We start from the raw sequence: 13,552 nt of genomic DNA on the forward strand, positions 1-13,552 counted from the left end.
GGGGTGCCCCGCCCCGCACCATACCCCAGCTGGTGTTGGGTTCAGTAAGCAGAGCCCAGCTCACCTGGGAAGGTGCCGAGTGAGGAGGGCGTCCAGTTACAGGCTGGGGCTAGGAGGGCAGACGGGGCAACCCAGGGGCAGGAACAAAAGGCCTGGGCCCTGGTAGGGTGTGGGGGGAAACCCCAAACCCCACACCCTGCAGGAGCCCCATCCCTGATGCAAGAGGCCCCGGCTCCTGGGGGCTGAAGCAGAAAGACCGTGTCATCCTCCGCAGATGCCTCTTGGTAGCTAGCATACCTATCAGTTCCCTGAGCTGACCTCAGTTTCCCCATCCTCAGAATGGGGGTGGGGTACAAAAACCCTGTGTGAGCAATCACCACAGCTGGGACTAATCTGGGTAAACTGTGAAGTGCTGTGCACATCCTTGGAGAGGCTGTTCTCCTCTCCTTCAGCTCCAGTCCTTTCTCTCCACCACCCAGGATGGACTCCTCCCCCATCCCACACCCTGGGCCCTGGCACCGCACTCCATGCCTATTTAAGGCAAATCTCCTGATCTCCTTTTAAGTAACATTTGCTCCTTGTTGTGGAACAAAGGAGCAGGGCTTGAGCTTACAAAAAGGGGAGTGAGTCGCAAATACCCCATCAGAGAGAGGGGAGAACAGGAGATAAAGGGGTGAAGGGGGATGGGAGGGTCCTTGTACCTCCTTCCCCAGCCTCCCATTTGGTGCCCTCAGTGCACAGGCCCTGGATTGACTCCAAGCCCTTTAGAGGGGCTAGGGCCCTCCAAGAAGACTTCCTGCAGCCCCAGGGACTGAGGTGGGGCATGGGAGGCTGAAGGATGGTACTACGTCCAGGTGGTGTGCTTGGGTGTAGAGGTGGCATTTGACCGGCAAGGGGAGTGGGAGGGTCTGGGATAAGACTGACATCTAATCTCAAGTTGCCCAAAAAGGATGAAACAACTGCTATTTGAGTTCTACAATCAGGGGCTCAGAGAGGCCAAGAGACCTGTCCAGGGCCACACAGTTCGTGAGTGGGAGGTCTGAAATCCAGGCCAGGCCACTCCAAATTTCATGCTTTCTGCCCCTCCATGCCAAGTCTCCTTGGGGCCGGGCCTGTATGTGATGCCTGACAGTGACTTATCAGGGACCAGCTATCATTCACAGGCCCCTCCACACACCCTTCTTCTGCCTGCATAGCTCCCCCGCAGGGACCTGACTCCCTCCTCTTTTCCCCAGGCCCACCACCTCTCTCCTCCTTCTCCTCCCTACTTCTGGCGTGGCCTCCAGAACAGCTCACTTTCATGCGGTTCACACACTAGAAACTTACAGCCAGAAAGTGGCATGTCCCATCCACCTCCAAAGGAGCGAGTCTCCTCCCCATGGCAGGACTCCCGCAGGGCCCTCCCTCCACTCAGTTCTTCCCCCTTTAGGCTGCAGAGGCCCTCCCTCTCAGGCTTCCTCCTCTCTCTCTTTCCCCAGGTGCCCTGGCCGCTTCCCCAGCCTCCATCTAGCATGGCTAATCCCCCCCTGTGGTCCTCACATGACGGAGGCACCCTCTCCAGGGCTCAAAAGGAGACACTCAGGGATCCTTTACAGATCATGTTGCCTCCTGAGGACCAGGCGCTCACTCCTCAGGCATGCAAGCCCAGTGGGCCAGCCCCACCTGCACATGGGTGTCAGGCTGGACTAGGGGGTGTGGGACCAGAAAGAGGAAGAAGCCCTGGCCTCCTCTTCCTCTGGGTGCTTAGAGCAGACAGAGCCCAAAGCAGTCAGCTCATCCTGTGGCCTCATTTCACAGATGAGCAACTTTGGCCCAGGAAAGAGTAGGGGAGGCCCCCAGGGCCCGCAGTGAGACAGAAGACAACGTTGGTTTTATTGGGACCCCTGGTAACCTCTGGTGAGGCTTGATCCTAGGGGAAGGAGGGTCTATTATAGGAGGAAACTCTGCTCCTCCCTTGAGCTTTTCCAGGTCTTTCCAGCTTGGCTCTACCACTCACCTCTTTTGCGTCCTTGGGCAATCCCCCTTCCCTCTTTGGGCCTCAGTTTCCTTGTGTAAAACAAATGGGTTGAGTAGATGGTCTTTAAGACCACTTCCTGTTTATTTTTATTATTTATTTTTAATATTTATTTAGCTGTGCCAGGTCTTGGTTGCAGCACACAGGATCCCTTAGTTGTGGCATGTGGGATCTAGTTCCCTGACCAGGGATTGAACCTGGGCCCCCTGCACTGGGAGAGGGGAGTCAGTCTCTGGACCACCAGGGAAGTTGCAGATGTCTTCCTGTTTAGATCCTCTGCACCTCCCATCAGCATAGCCCAGACCCCAGGCCTGTTTTCAGCTCTTGACCTGGCCCAGGGCAGCCTCATAGCACCTCAAGATTGTTCCAACAGGGAATTCCCTGGCGATCCAGTGGTTAAGACTTCATGCTTCGACTGCAGAGGGCATGGGTTTGGGCCCTTCTTGGAGAACTAAGATCCCATATGCCACACTGTGTGGCCAAAAAAAAAAAAAAAAAAAGATTGCTCCAACAGGCTCCACACTGCCTCTGGCTCCACTCTCTTCCCTTGCAATAGGTCACCCCAGACATTGTCTAAGTAACCTCCTGATGCTTAGAAACCTCTCATGGCCCCCCCCATGGCCTCCCTCGGGGTAATCCAACTTATCACCTGGCATTCAGCCCATCCTACCCACAGCCTTGGACCCTGAGCTCAATGTCTTCACCTACCAAGCACTGACAACCCCTCACTCAGGGCCTGTGGTGTGGACACACTTGGGGCACAGGTGAGGAGCCTGGGAAAGCCTGGACGGTCTGAGTAGCCCTCCAGGTTTCTCTGTGCTAAGAGGCTGCCCATCCCACTCCCACTCCCTCATCCAAACTGGCTAGGTGCTCCGAGGCTGGCTCAAGCTCCCTCCCTTCCTGGAGTGGCCAGGCCCCCTGGAGGCCCCATCAGAGTAACCTCACCCATGTGGCACTCCCACGGGGCTGGATGCCCTCGCCTGCCTGCATCTGCAGCTCCTGCCATCCTGCAGGGAACCAGCTGGCAGGATACTTTGGGTCTGTGGGCTCCGCCCACCACCACCCCTCCTTTCCCAGGGCTGTGTTTTTAACGTGGGATTTTCTTTGACCCTCAGAGATGTCCTGACTGCCAACTCCACAAGCTCATAGTTGGGCCTTGGGGCAGAAGCTCAGCGGGAGGTTTCAGACCCTGTCTCGCCCTGATCTGGTGACTGGCCAAAAGGACTCTCAGAAACCTTTCCCCAAGGCCCAGGAAGGAGTAGCTGGCAAGAAATACCAGTTATTAGAAGAGATCGCTAAGGGAAGAGAGGCCAGTACCTAGAAGCTTGGGGACCTCACACCCGGGGATCTGAACACAGCTTAAGCCACTTACTAGTTGCAAGGGTTTGGGTAGATTACCTAATGTCTGTGAGCTTCAGTTTCCTCATTGGAATAATAACATCTCATCCTCTGATGAGAGAATTAGATGATGCATGCAAAGCGCTGAGCTCATGGCCTGGCACCTCGTAAATGCTCAAAAAATGGTAGCTATCATCTTTATTGAGGACAGATGGATCAAGGCCCCCAGCTGAGGGGTTGCAGGCTCTTGGTTGCTTAGCCAGAGGTAGGCAGCTGGTTAGCATCTAGAATAGAAACACAAAGTCCCCAGCCTTGTGCTAAGCAGTCTCCTTACATCATCTCATTTAAACCTCAGTCCCTTCCTCTGTCGAAAGTAGGTGTTTAGAACAGAAACCTTGTAAGGTGCTGTGAGTGTTCATAGAAAGTCTGCAGTTTACAAAGTACCATTCACTTTATAGAGCCATCCTCTCCCCCTGTGAAGATGCTTCCTAGGTGGTGTTGGTGGTCAAGAACACCCCTGCCAACTCAGGGGATGTAACAGACGCGGGTCCCTGGGTCGGGAAGATACCCTGGAGAAGGAAATGGCTACCCACTCCAGTGTTCTTGGCTGGAAAAAGCCCATGGACAGAGGAGCCTGCTTGGCTACAGTCCATGGGGTCGCAGAGTTGGATACGGCTGAGGTGACTTAGCAAGCACACACTCCTCCTGTGAGCATTCTAATAGTTGTCAATGGTCACACAACTGGATCTGGGGCTAGAACCAGAGGGATGGCTCCATCTTCCCCCAGAGGCTGGTGGCAGACTCTCTGAGGGGGTGGATGAGAGACAGGGCCCTGGAGACAGCGGCATCAGGGAAGTTTGGCTCTGGCTCCTGCCCAGCATCTGGTTCTGTGCCTGGTGGAGGCCTGGGTCTGCAACTCATCAGCCCCACCTGTCAGCCCTCCTGGCCAGCACGCGGGGCCTCCGGTTATCACTAAGGAGAGCGCAGCTGAGAGTGAGCTGAGGGTGGCCTTGGTCCAGGGGCCTGGGATCCCTACCCTGTTGGGCATCTTCAGTCATGGAGCTGTGTTCCCATCGGTCAAGCACCTCCAGTTCACTGAGACTGCACTCATTCAATAAATATTTATCGAACACTGACAGTGTGCCTGGCCCTGAGCTGGCTGTGAGGAATCAGACAAAAATTCCTGCCTATATTATAGTAAGAAAAGCTGTAAAGGAAAGCATACGTGTGATGCAAACAAAAGAGAGCAGCTCACTTTACACAGATTAGTCCTAGAAGGCCTCTGAGCTGAGGGAAGAAGTGCAGCTAAAAAGAGCCTTCTGGTCAGAGAGCAGGGGCCACGCAAAGGCCCTGCGGTAGGAAAAGCTGGAGTGTGTGGAGATCAGTAACACCAGTGGGAGGTGGGCACACATGAGCTTGCCCTCAGTAAGTGCCAGCTGAACAAATCAACAAACGACCATAAGGAATTTAAAAAAAAGAATTTTATATGTTTATTTTTGGCTGTGGTGTGTCGTCCTTGCTATGTGGCTTTTCTCTAGTTGTAGCAAGCAGGGGCTACTCTGCTGCGGTGTGTGGGCTTCTCACTGCCGTGACTTCTCTCCTTGCAGAACACAGGCTCTAGGGCATGTCGGCTTCAGGAGCTTCAGCCCGTTGGCTCAGCAGTTGTGACTCCCACGGTCAACAGTCGTGGCACATGGGCTTCGTTGCTCCACGACACATGGGATCTTCCTGGACCAGGACCAGGGATCGAACCCGAGTCTCCTGCTTTGGCAGGTGGGTTTTTCAACACTGAGCCACCAGGGAGGCCCTGGATTTTATTTATTTATTTATTGTTGGCTGTGCCGGGTCTCAGCAGTGGAATGAAGGATTGTTGATCTTCACTGCAGGCATGCAGGGATCTTTAGTTGGGAATCTAGTTCCCCAACCACGGATCAATCTTGGAGTCTTAGCTCCTGGACCATCAGGGAAATCTGATCATAAGGATTTCTTCATCCAGCTGAGAAGGAATAACAGGGATGGGCTTTAAATCCTCACCTAAGACAACTAAAGTGAAAGTGTTACTCTCTCAGTCGTGTCCAGCTCTTTGTGACCCCATGGACTATACAGTCCATGGAATTCTCCAAGCAAGAATATTGGAGTGGGTTGCCATTCCCTTCTCCAGGGGACCATCCCCACCCAGGGATCAAAGCCAGGTCTCCTGCATTGCAACCAAAATACTCCACAAAATATATGAAACAGTGGTTCTCAAGACATTGGAAGCAGAGAGGGAAAAATAGTGACTTCTGGAAGTAAAGAAACAAATGAGGTGAGCCCTCTAAGTTCCCACCTCACTGCCTGAAGAAAGTTTCCAGGCTAGAGCACAACGAGAGGAAGACAGGTGAATTCTGACAGCCTCCCCGCACTGGCACTGAGAAGCCTGAAAAGCTGGGAGGACAGAACCCACAGCAGAGAACTGAAAGGGCAAGAGCCGCACACAGAGAACTCGAAGCTCTATAAGGCTGCTCCAACAGTAGTTGTGCAGGGCCTGCATGTGAAGAAACCAGCAGGAAGCACAGGAAGCACCCCTCAGGAGGATGAGAGAGGACCATCCTCGGAGCTCACACCTTGGAGGACCATCCTTAGAGCTGCAAGTAGTGCTGCTTCCCACAAACCAGAGTGGACACTGCACAACTAATGGGACGGTGAGTAGGACGGGCCAGCGTCGGAAGAGATTTTGGCTCAGAAGTGAGAAAACACTAAACACTACTTGACCCCTGGGTCCAGAAGATCCCCTGGAGGAGGAAATGGCAACCCACTCCAGTATTTCGCCTGGGAAATCCCATGGATAGAGGAGCCTGGTGGGCTACAATCTATGGGGTCACCCAAGAGTTAGACACAACTTAGTCACTAAACAACAAAAAAGTTAAAAATCTAAATGTTAATACAACACACACACACACACACATATATATGTGTGTATATACATCAACAACCTGCTGGTTCTGGGTCTTACCTCCATCTGGAGAAAGAAGGTGTTAGAGAACTTCCCTGGTGGTCCAATAGTTAAGAATCTGCCTTCCAATGCAGGGGCGCAGGTTCAATTCCTGGTCCAGGAAGATTCCATACGCTGCAGGGCGACTATGTCAGTGCCCCATGACTACTGAAGACTGAGTGCTCTGGAGCCTGTGCCCTGCAAGCGGAGAAGCCACCGCAATGACAAGCCTGTGCCTGCAACCGGAGAGTAGCCCCTGCTCGCCGCAACTAGAGAAAGCCCGTGGGCAGCAATGAGAATCCAGCACCGCCAAAAAGAGAATTAAATAAAAATTTTAAAGAAGATGGTAAAGCAGGTATCACAGAGCCCACTGCCCTCAACAATCACATTATCAAGCGTATTTTCTGGTATGACAATGAATCTGACTATTGTAACTGGGTGATGGATCTTATGATCTATGTGGCTCTGAGGAGTAACAGTTCCTGGACCACCAGCCCTACCAAGAGCATAAGAAGAAGAGAGAGGTGTTCGGCTGCTGGCGAGTCCCTGCCTCAACTCAATCACTGAGAGTCTCTCCTTCTTGACACACTTTCCACCCCAGACCCACTGAAGAGGGGGAGGGACTTGGGGAACCCTATTTTGTCATCAATAAAGTACATTCTACTCAGAAAAAAAAAAAACTATACCAGAATATATCACAAATTGCTTTTTAAAAAATGATAAAGAGGGGCTTCTCTGGTGGTCCGCTGGTTAAGACTCTGCACTTCCAACTGCAGGGGGTTCAGGTTTGATCCCAGAGAGTTCTAGAAAAACATCTATTTCTGCTTTATTGACTATGCCAAAGCCTTTGACTGTGTGGATCACAACAAACTGTGGAAAATTCTGAAAGAGATGGGAATACCAGATCACCTGACCTGCCTCTTGAGAAACCTATATGCAGGTCAGGAAGCAACAGTTAGAACTGGACATGGACCAACAGACTGGTTCCAAATAGGAAAAGGAGTACATCAAGGCTGTATATTGTCACCTTGTTTATTTAACTTATATGCAGAGTACATCATGAGAAACACTGGGCTGGAGGAAGCACAAGCTGGAATCAAGATTGCCGGGAGAAATATCAATAACCTCAGATATGCAGATGACACCACCCTTATGGCAGAAAGTGAAGAAGAACTAAAGAGCCTCTCGATGAAACTGAAAGAGGAGAGTGAAAAAGTTGGCTTAAAGCTCAACATTCCGAAAACTAAGATCTTGGGATCTGGTCCCAGCATTTCCTGGGAAATCAATGGGGGAAACAGTGGAAACAGTGGCAGACTTTATTTTGGGGGGCTCTAAAATCATTGCAGATGGTGACTGCAGCCATGAAATTAAAAGATGCTTACTCCTTGGAAGAAAAGTTATGACCAACCTAGACAGCATATTAAAAAGCAGAGACATTACTTTGCCAACAAAGGTCCATTTCATCAAGGCTATGGTTTTTCCAGTAGTCTTGTATGGATGTGAGAGTTAAGACCATAAAGAAAGCTGAGCACCGAAGAATTGATGCTTTTGAACTGTGGTGTGGTGTTGGGGAAGACTCTTGAGAGTCCCTTGGACTGCAAGGAGATCCAACTAGTCCACCCTAAAGGAGATCAGTCCTGAATGTTCATTGGAAGGACTAATGTTGAAGCTGAAACTCCAATACTTAGGCCACCTGATGCAAAGAGCAGACTCATTTGAAAAGACCCTGAGGCTGGGAAAGATTGAAGGCGGGAGGAGAAAGGGACGACAGAGGATGAGATGGTTGGTTGGCATCACTGACTCAATAGACATGAGTTTGAGTAAACTCCGGGAGTTGGTGATGGACAGGGAGGCCTGGCATGCTGCAGTCCATGGGGTCGCAAAGAGTCAGACATGACTGAGCGACTGAACTGAACTGGGAACTAGGATCCTGCATGTGGCTGTTGCTGCTGCTGCTGCTAAGTCGCTTCAGTTGTGTCCGACTCTGTGCGACCCCATAGACGGGAGCCCACCAGGCTCCCCCATCCCTGGGATTCTCCAGGCAAGAACACTGGAGTGGGTTGCCATTTCCTCCTCCAATGCATGAAAGTGAAAAGTGAAAGTGAAGTTGCTCAGTCGTGTCCGACTATTTGTGACCCCATGGACTGCAGCCCACCAGGCTCCTCCGTCCATGGGATTTTCCAGGCAAGAGTACTGAAGAGGGGTGCCAGTGCCTTCTCCGCATGTGGCAGCTCAGGCCAAAAAACAAACAAACAAACAAAAAAACAGAGAGAGAGAAAATAAAGGGAAAAAAAGTAATAAAAAAAGAGAATTCCCAACCTGTCTGTGGTTTGGGATTCCTATCTGCCTCACAAAGTGAAGTAGAGGGTTTGTTTTCTGGGAAGACAGATTCATCTTCTCAGAAAAAGCCTCTTTCGTAGTTGGCTTTGGTATCTTTCAGGAATAGGAGGGCAGGGATTGACACCTCATGGAGTCTGGGTTTTCAGCTGAGGTAGAGAGAGAAGACAGTGGTCACAACCAGAAAGTCCAGAGATGGGTGTCATTACCTTGGGAACTCATCTCTCTTAACTCAGCCGGGCTTCATGAGTCATGGAAGTGGATTCCTTCATAAAATAATGCTAAAAAAAAAGTGATTTAGACTTAAAAGCAGCCTGAGGAAAAAAGACACATTACATACCAATAAAGACAGCAGATTTTCTTTTTTGGTTAGAAACAAAACAAGTGAAGTTGCTGTACCTGAGCTAACACTTCTGGGAAAGTTGAAACTCGGTTACATAAGATTATTGAGCAAACTTGACTTAAGATGACTCTTGGGGGCCTCCCTTGTGGTCTAGTGGTTGAGAGTCCACCTCCCAGGGCAGGGGACACAGGTTCAATCCCTGCTCTGGGAAGATTCCACGTGTCGTGGAGCAACTAAGCCCGTGAGCCCAGCTACTGATGTCTGTGCACATACAGCCCGCGCTCTGCAACAGAAGCCCCTGCAAGGAGAATACCAGGCACTACAACAAACAGCAGCCCCCATCGCCTCAATTAGAGAAATCCTGCGGGCAGCAATGAAGATCTAGCACGGCCAAAAGTGAATTAAAAAAAAGAGAGACATTTCCATTGGGGATCTTTTCTTGACTTACTAACAGAACATCAAGCATACAGCTGAGAGTGGCACTAATGCCTTAAATTGTGATCACATCTCTCTGTTAGGGTGAGAGTTTATCAAAAAAGGGGAGATTGTTATAAAAAAGTAACAAGTCCAAAATGAAGTTATTTGCCCCCAGGACAGCAAACCAAGCCTTAGCTGCACTTTCAACCTCTCCCAGGAATGCGGTCTTTAAAGAGATACCTTAAAGGTCCTAACAGCACTAATCAGTGAGACAATCTGCATAAAAAGACCTGGCCCTTCCCTTCCCCCCAAAAGAAGAGCCCCGGCCTGAAACAATTCCTTCTCTCCTTTTGCTAATAACCTCCTTGCCCCACCCTCCTTCTGCCTATAAAAGCCTTCCCCTCTGGGCCTCCTAGTTGCTGGGTGGGATGCTACAAGTCTTGAGTCACCCATTAGAGATAATTGCATGCAGGCTCAACCCTGACCAGGGGCTTCCCTGGTGGCTCAGATGGTAAAGAATCTGCTGGCAATGGAGGAGACCCAAGAGACACAGGTTCGATCCCTGGGTCCCGAAGATCCCCTGGAAGAAAAAAATGGCACCCCACTCCAGTGTTCTTGCCTGAAGAACCCCATGGGCAGAGGAGCCTGGTGGGCCCAAGTCCATGTTCCTGTTGTGTCCTACTCCCTGCCACCCCATGGACTGTGGCCTGCCAGGCCCCTCTTGCCATGGGATTCTCCAGCCAGGAATATTGAAGTGGATTGCCATTTTCTCCTCCAGGGGATCTTTCCAACCCAGGAAGGTGGATTATTTACCACTTGAGCCAAAGGGGAAGCCCCATTAGAGACAATTAGACCTTCTGAAAGTGAAGTGATGGAAAAAAATATTTCATGCAAATGATAACCAAAACAAAGCAGAAGTGGCTAAATTTACACCACAAAAAGTTGACTTTTAGCCAGAAAATGGCACTAGAGACAAAGAAGATCATTAATAATGATAAAAGCCTCATTCAATAGGAAGATATAGCAATTGTAAATATATATGCACCCAGCATCAAATCACCTAAGTATGTAAATCAAATATTAGCAGATCTGAAAGTTGAAACTGTGAGCAATAAAATAATAGTAGGGGCAATTAGAAATAGAAATAAAAAGCATCAAGATTAGAAAGAAGAAATAAAACTACCTCTATTTGTGGATGACATCCTCTTGCATATAGAGGATTCTAAGGAATCTAGAAAAAAATATCATTAGAATTAACAAGCAAGTTCAAAAAGGCTACAGGATAAAAGGTCAATCAATATACAGGACTTCCCTGGTGGTCCAGTGGTTGAGAATCTGCCTGCCAACACAGAAGACATGGGTTTGCTCTCTGCTCTGGAAAGATTCCACGTGCTGAAGGGCAACTGAACCAGGGCACACGACTACTGACCTGGAGCTTTAGAGCCCACGCTCTGCGACAAGAGAAGCCTCTACAACGAGAAGCCCACGTATGGCAACTAGAAAGCAGCCCCTGCTCACCGCATCTAGAGAAAGCCTGCATACAGCAACGAGGACCCAGCAGGGCCAAAAATAAAAATAAATAAATAAATATTTCAAAAGATCAATATATAAAAATCAATTGTATTTGTATATGCAAATCAGCAACTTGAAAATAAAATTACAGTAATTCCACTTACAACAGTATCAAAAAGAATAAAATACTTAAAGAATAAATTTAACAAGAGAAATGAGAAATTTTAGAAACCACTGTTGAAAGAAATTAAACAAGGCCTAAATAAATGGAAAAACATCCCCATGTTCATGCATCAGGAGACTTGATATTGTTAGGATACCAATACTCTCCATTTGATCTGTAGACTCAACACAATCTGTATCAAAATCCTAGTTAACACCTTTTTAGAAATTGAAAAGCTGATCCCATAATTCATACAGAATTACAAGAGACCCAGAATAGCCAAAACAATCTTGAAAAAGAACAAAGTTGGGGGATCCTTATTTCCTCACTTCAAAACTGACTACAAAGCAACCAATAGTAACAAAGACAGTGTGGTACCAGCATAAGGACTCACAAACAGATCAATGAAATAGAATTGAGAGTTCAAAAATAAACACCATGTGTCTACAGTCAGTTCAACAAGGGTGCAAAGACCATTCCATTATTAGAGAAGAGTCTTTTCAACAAATAGTGCTGAGACACTTGAATATTCACATACAAAAAAATAAAGTTGAAACCCTCAGCTCATATCATATACAAAAAGTAACTCAAAATAGATAAAAAGCCTAATGGTAACAGATAAAATTATAAAATTCTTAGAAGAAAACACAGTAGTGAATCCTGAATCAGCCAATGGATTCTTAGCTATGACAGCAAATGCATAAGCAGCAAAAGAACAATTAGATAAACTCTATCAAATTAAAATTTCTTGTGCTTCAAAGGACACTTTCAAGAAAGGGAAAAAACTCACAGAATGGAGAAAATATTTGTGAATTATAAATCTGATAAGGGACTTGTATATAGAATCTATAATCTTTACAAGCGTTCAAATAAGTAGACAATAAAAAGAAAAATAAATCAGTGAAAACTTGGGCAAAGATTCTGAACAGACATTACTCCAAATAAGATATATAAATGGCCAATAAGCACATGAAAAGGGCTTGTCCAGTGGCTCAGTGGTAAAGAATCCACCTGCAATACAGGAGACCCACGAGACATGAGTTCAATCCCTGGGTCGGGAAGATCCCCTGGAGAAGGGAATGGCAACCCACTCCAGTATTCTTGCTTGGAAAACCCCAGGGACAGAGGAGCCCGGTGAGCTACAGTCCATGGGGTGGCAAACAGTTGGACACGACTGCAGTGACTGAGGACGCACGTGCACGAGCACCTGAAAAGATGCTTGACATCATTCATAACAGTGTTATGCCAGTAACTGTGGCAAGTCAGATGAAAGGGACAAACTCCTTAATAGAAGATGCAAAGTGTGAAAGCTAACCAGAAAGAAAGAAATAATTCAAATGGCCCTGTATCTGTTAAAGAAGTGAATTCATTGTAAAGAGGAAAATCTTTTCAACAAATGATGCTTGAACAATTGGATACCCATCGTCGTTGTTCGGTGGCTCCGTCATGTCCGACTCTCTGCGACCCTATGGACAGCAGCATGCCAGGCTTCCCTGTCCTTCACCATCTCCCAGAATTTGCTCAAACTCATATCCATTGAGTTGGTGATGCCATCCAGCCATCTCATCCTCTGTCATCCCCTTCTCCTCCTGCCTTCAATCTTTCCCAGCCTCAGGGTCTTTTCTAATGAGTCAGCTCCTCATATCAGGTACTGGAGCTTCAGCATCAGCATCAGTCCTTCAAGTGAACATTTAGGGTTGATTTCCTTTAGGAATGATGGATTTGATCTCCTTGCAGTCCAAGGGACTCTCAAGAGTCTTCTCCAGCACCACAGTTCAAAAGCATCAGTTCTTTAGTGCTCAGCTATGGTCCAACTCTCACATCCGTACATGACTACTGGAAAAACCATAGCTTTGACTATACGGATCTTTGTAGACAAGTAATGTCTCTACTTTTTAATATGCTGTCTAGGTTTGTCATTGTCATGACTGCAGACACCGTCCACAGTGATTTTGGAGCCCAAGAAAGTAAAATCTGTCACTGTTGCCATTGTTTCCCCATCTATTTCCCATGAAGTGATGGGACCAGATGCCATGATCTTCGTTTTTTTAATCCTGAATTTTAAGCCAGCTTTTTCACTCACCTCTTTCACCTTCATCAAGAGGCTCTTTAATTCCTCTTCACTGTCTGCCATAAGGGCGGTGTCATCTGCATATCTGGGGTTATTGATACTCATACACACACAGCATGAAATTTGATTGCTATCTCATGTATATACCAAACTCAGCTCAAATTAGAGGACAGATCTAAAGGTAAAACTTAAAACTACGGACACTGACTAGAATTTCTAAAATTATGAAGACTGAAATCAAGTGTTTGCTGAAGATGTGAAGTAGCTGAACCTCCCATACACTACTGATGGGAATGTAAAACAGTGTAACCACTTTAGAAAACAGTTTAGCAGTTTTGCAAGAAGTTAAGGGTAACATAACTTCCATATGACCACCTGTCCTATGA

The 13,552-nt window shown here is 47.9% G+C and overlaps 1 long non-coding RNA gene across 2 annotated transcripts in view; it reads right to left on the reverse strand.

The window, feature by feature from the left end:
• The window catches only part of LOC138443578 (uncharacterized), a 32,344-nt gene that overhangs the window by 2,928 nt on the left and 15,864 nt on the right, over positions 1–13,552 (reverse strand). Inside the window, exons 2-5 of one of the 2 annotated variants that reach the window (XR_011258209.1) lie at positions 10,604–10,651; positions 8,870–8,941; positions 6,345–6,521; positions 65–242 (exon numbers count right to left, since the gene is read on the reverse strand). This is a non-coding gene — a long non-coding RNA (uncharacterized lncRNA). The remainder of the gene's footprint in view (positions 1–64; positions 243–6,344; positions 6,522–8,869; positions 8,942–10,603; positions 10,652–13,552) is intronic. The other variant, XR_011258210.1, reaches the window with a different exon arrangement.

Source organism: Ovis canadensis, chromosome 7 (genome assembly GCF_042477335.2).
Source record: "Ovis canadensis isolate MfBH-ARS-UI-01 breed Bighorn chromosome 7, ARS-UI_OviCan_v2, whole genome shotgun sequence".
In the NCBI taxonomy this organism is placed as follows: Eukaryota; Metazoa; Chordata; class Mammalia; order Artiodactyla; family Bovidae; genus Ovis; species Ovis canadensis.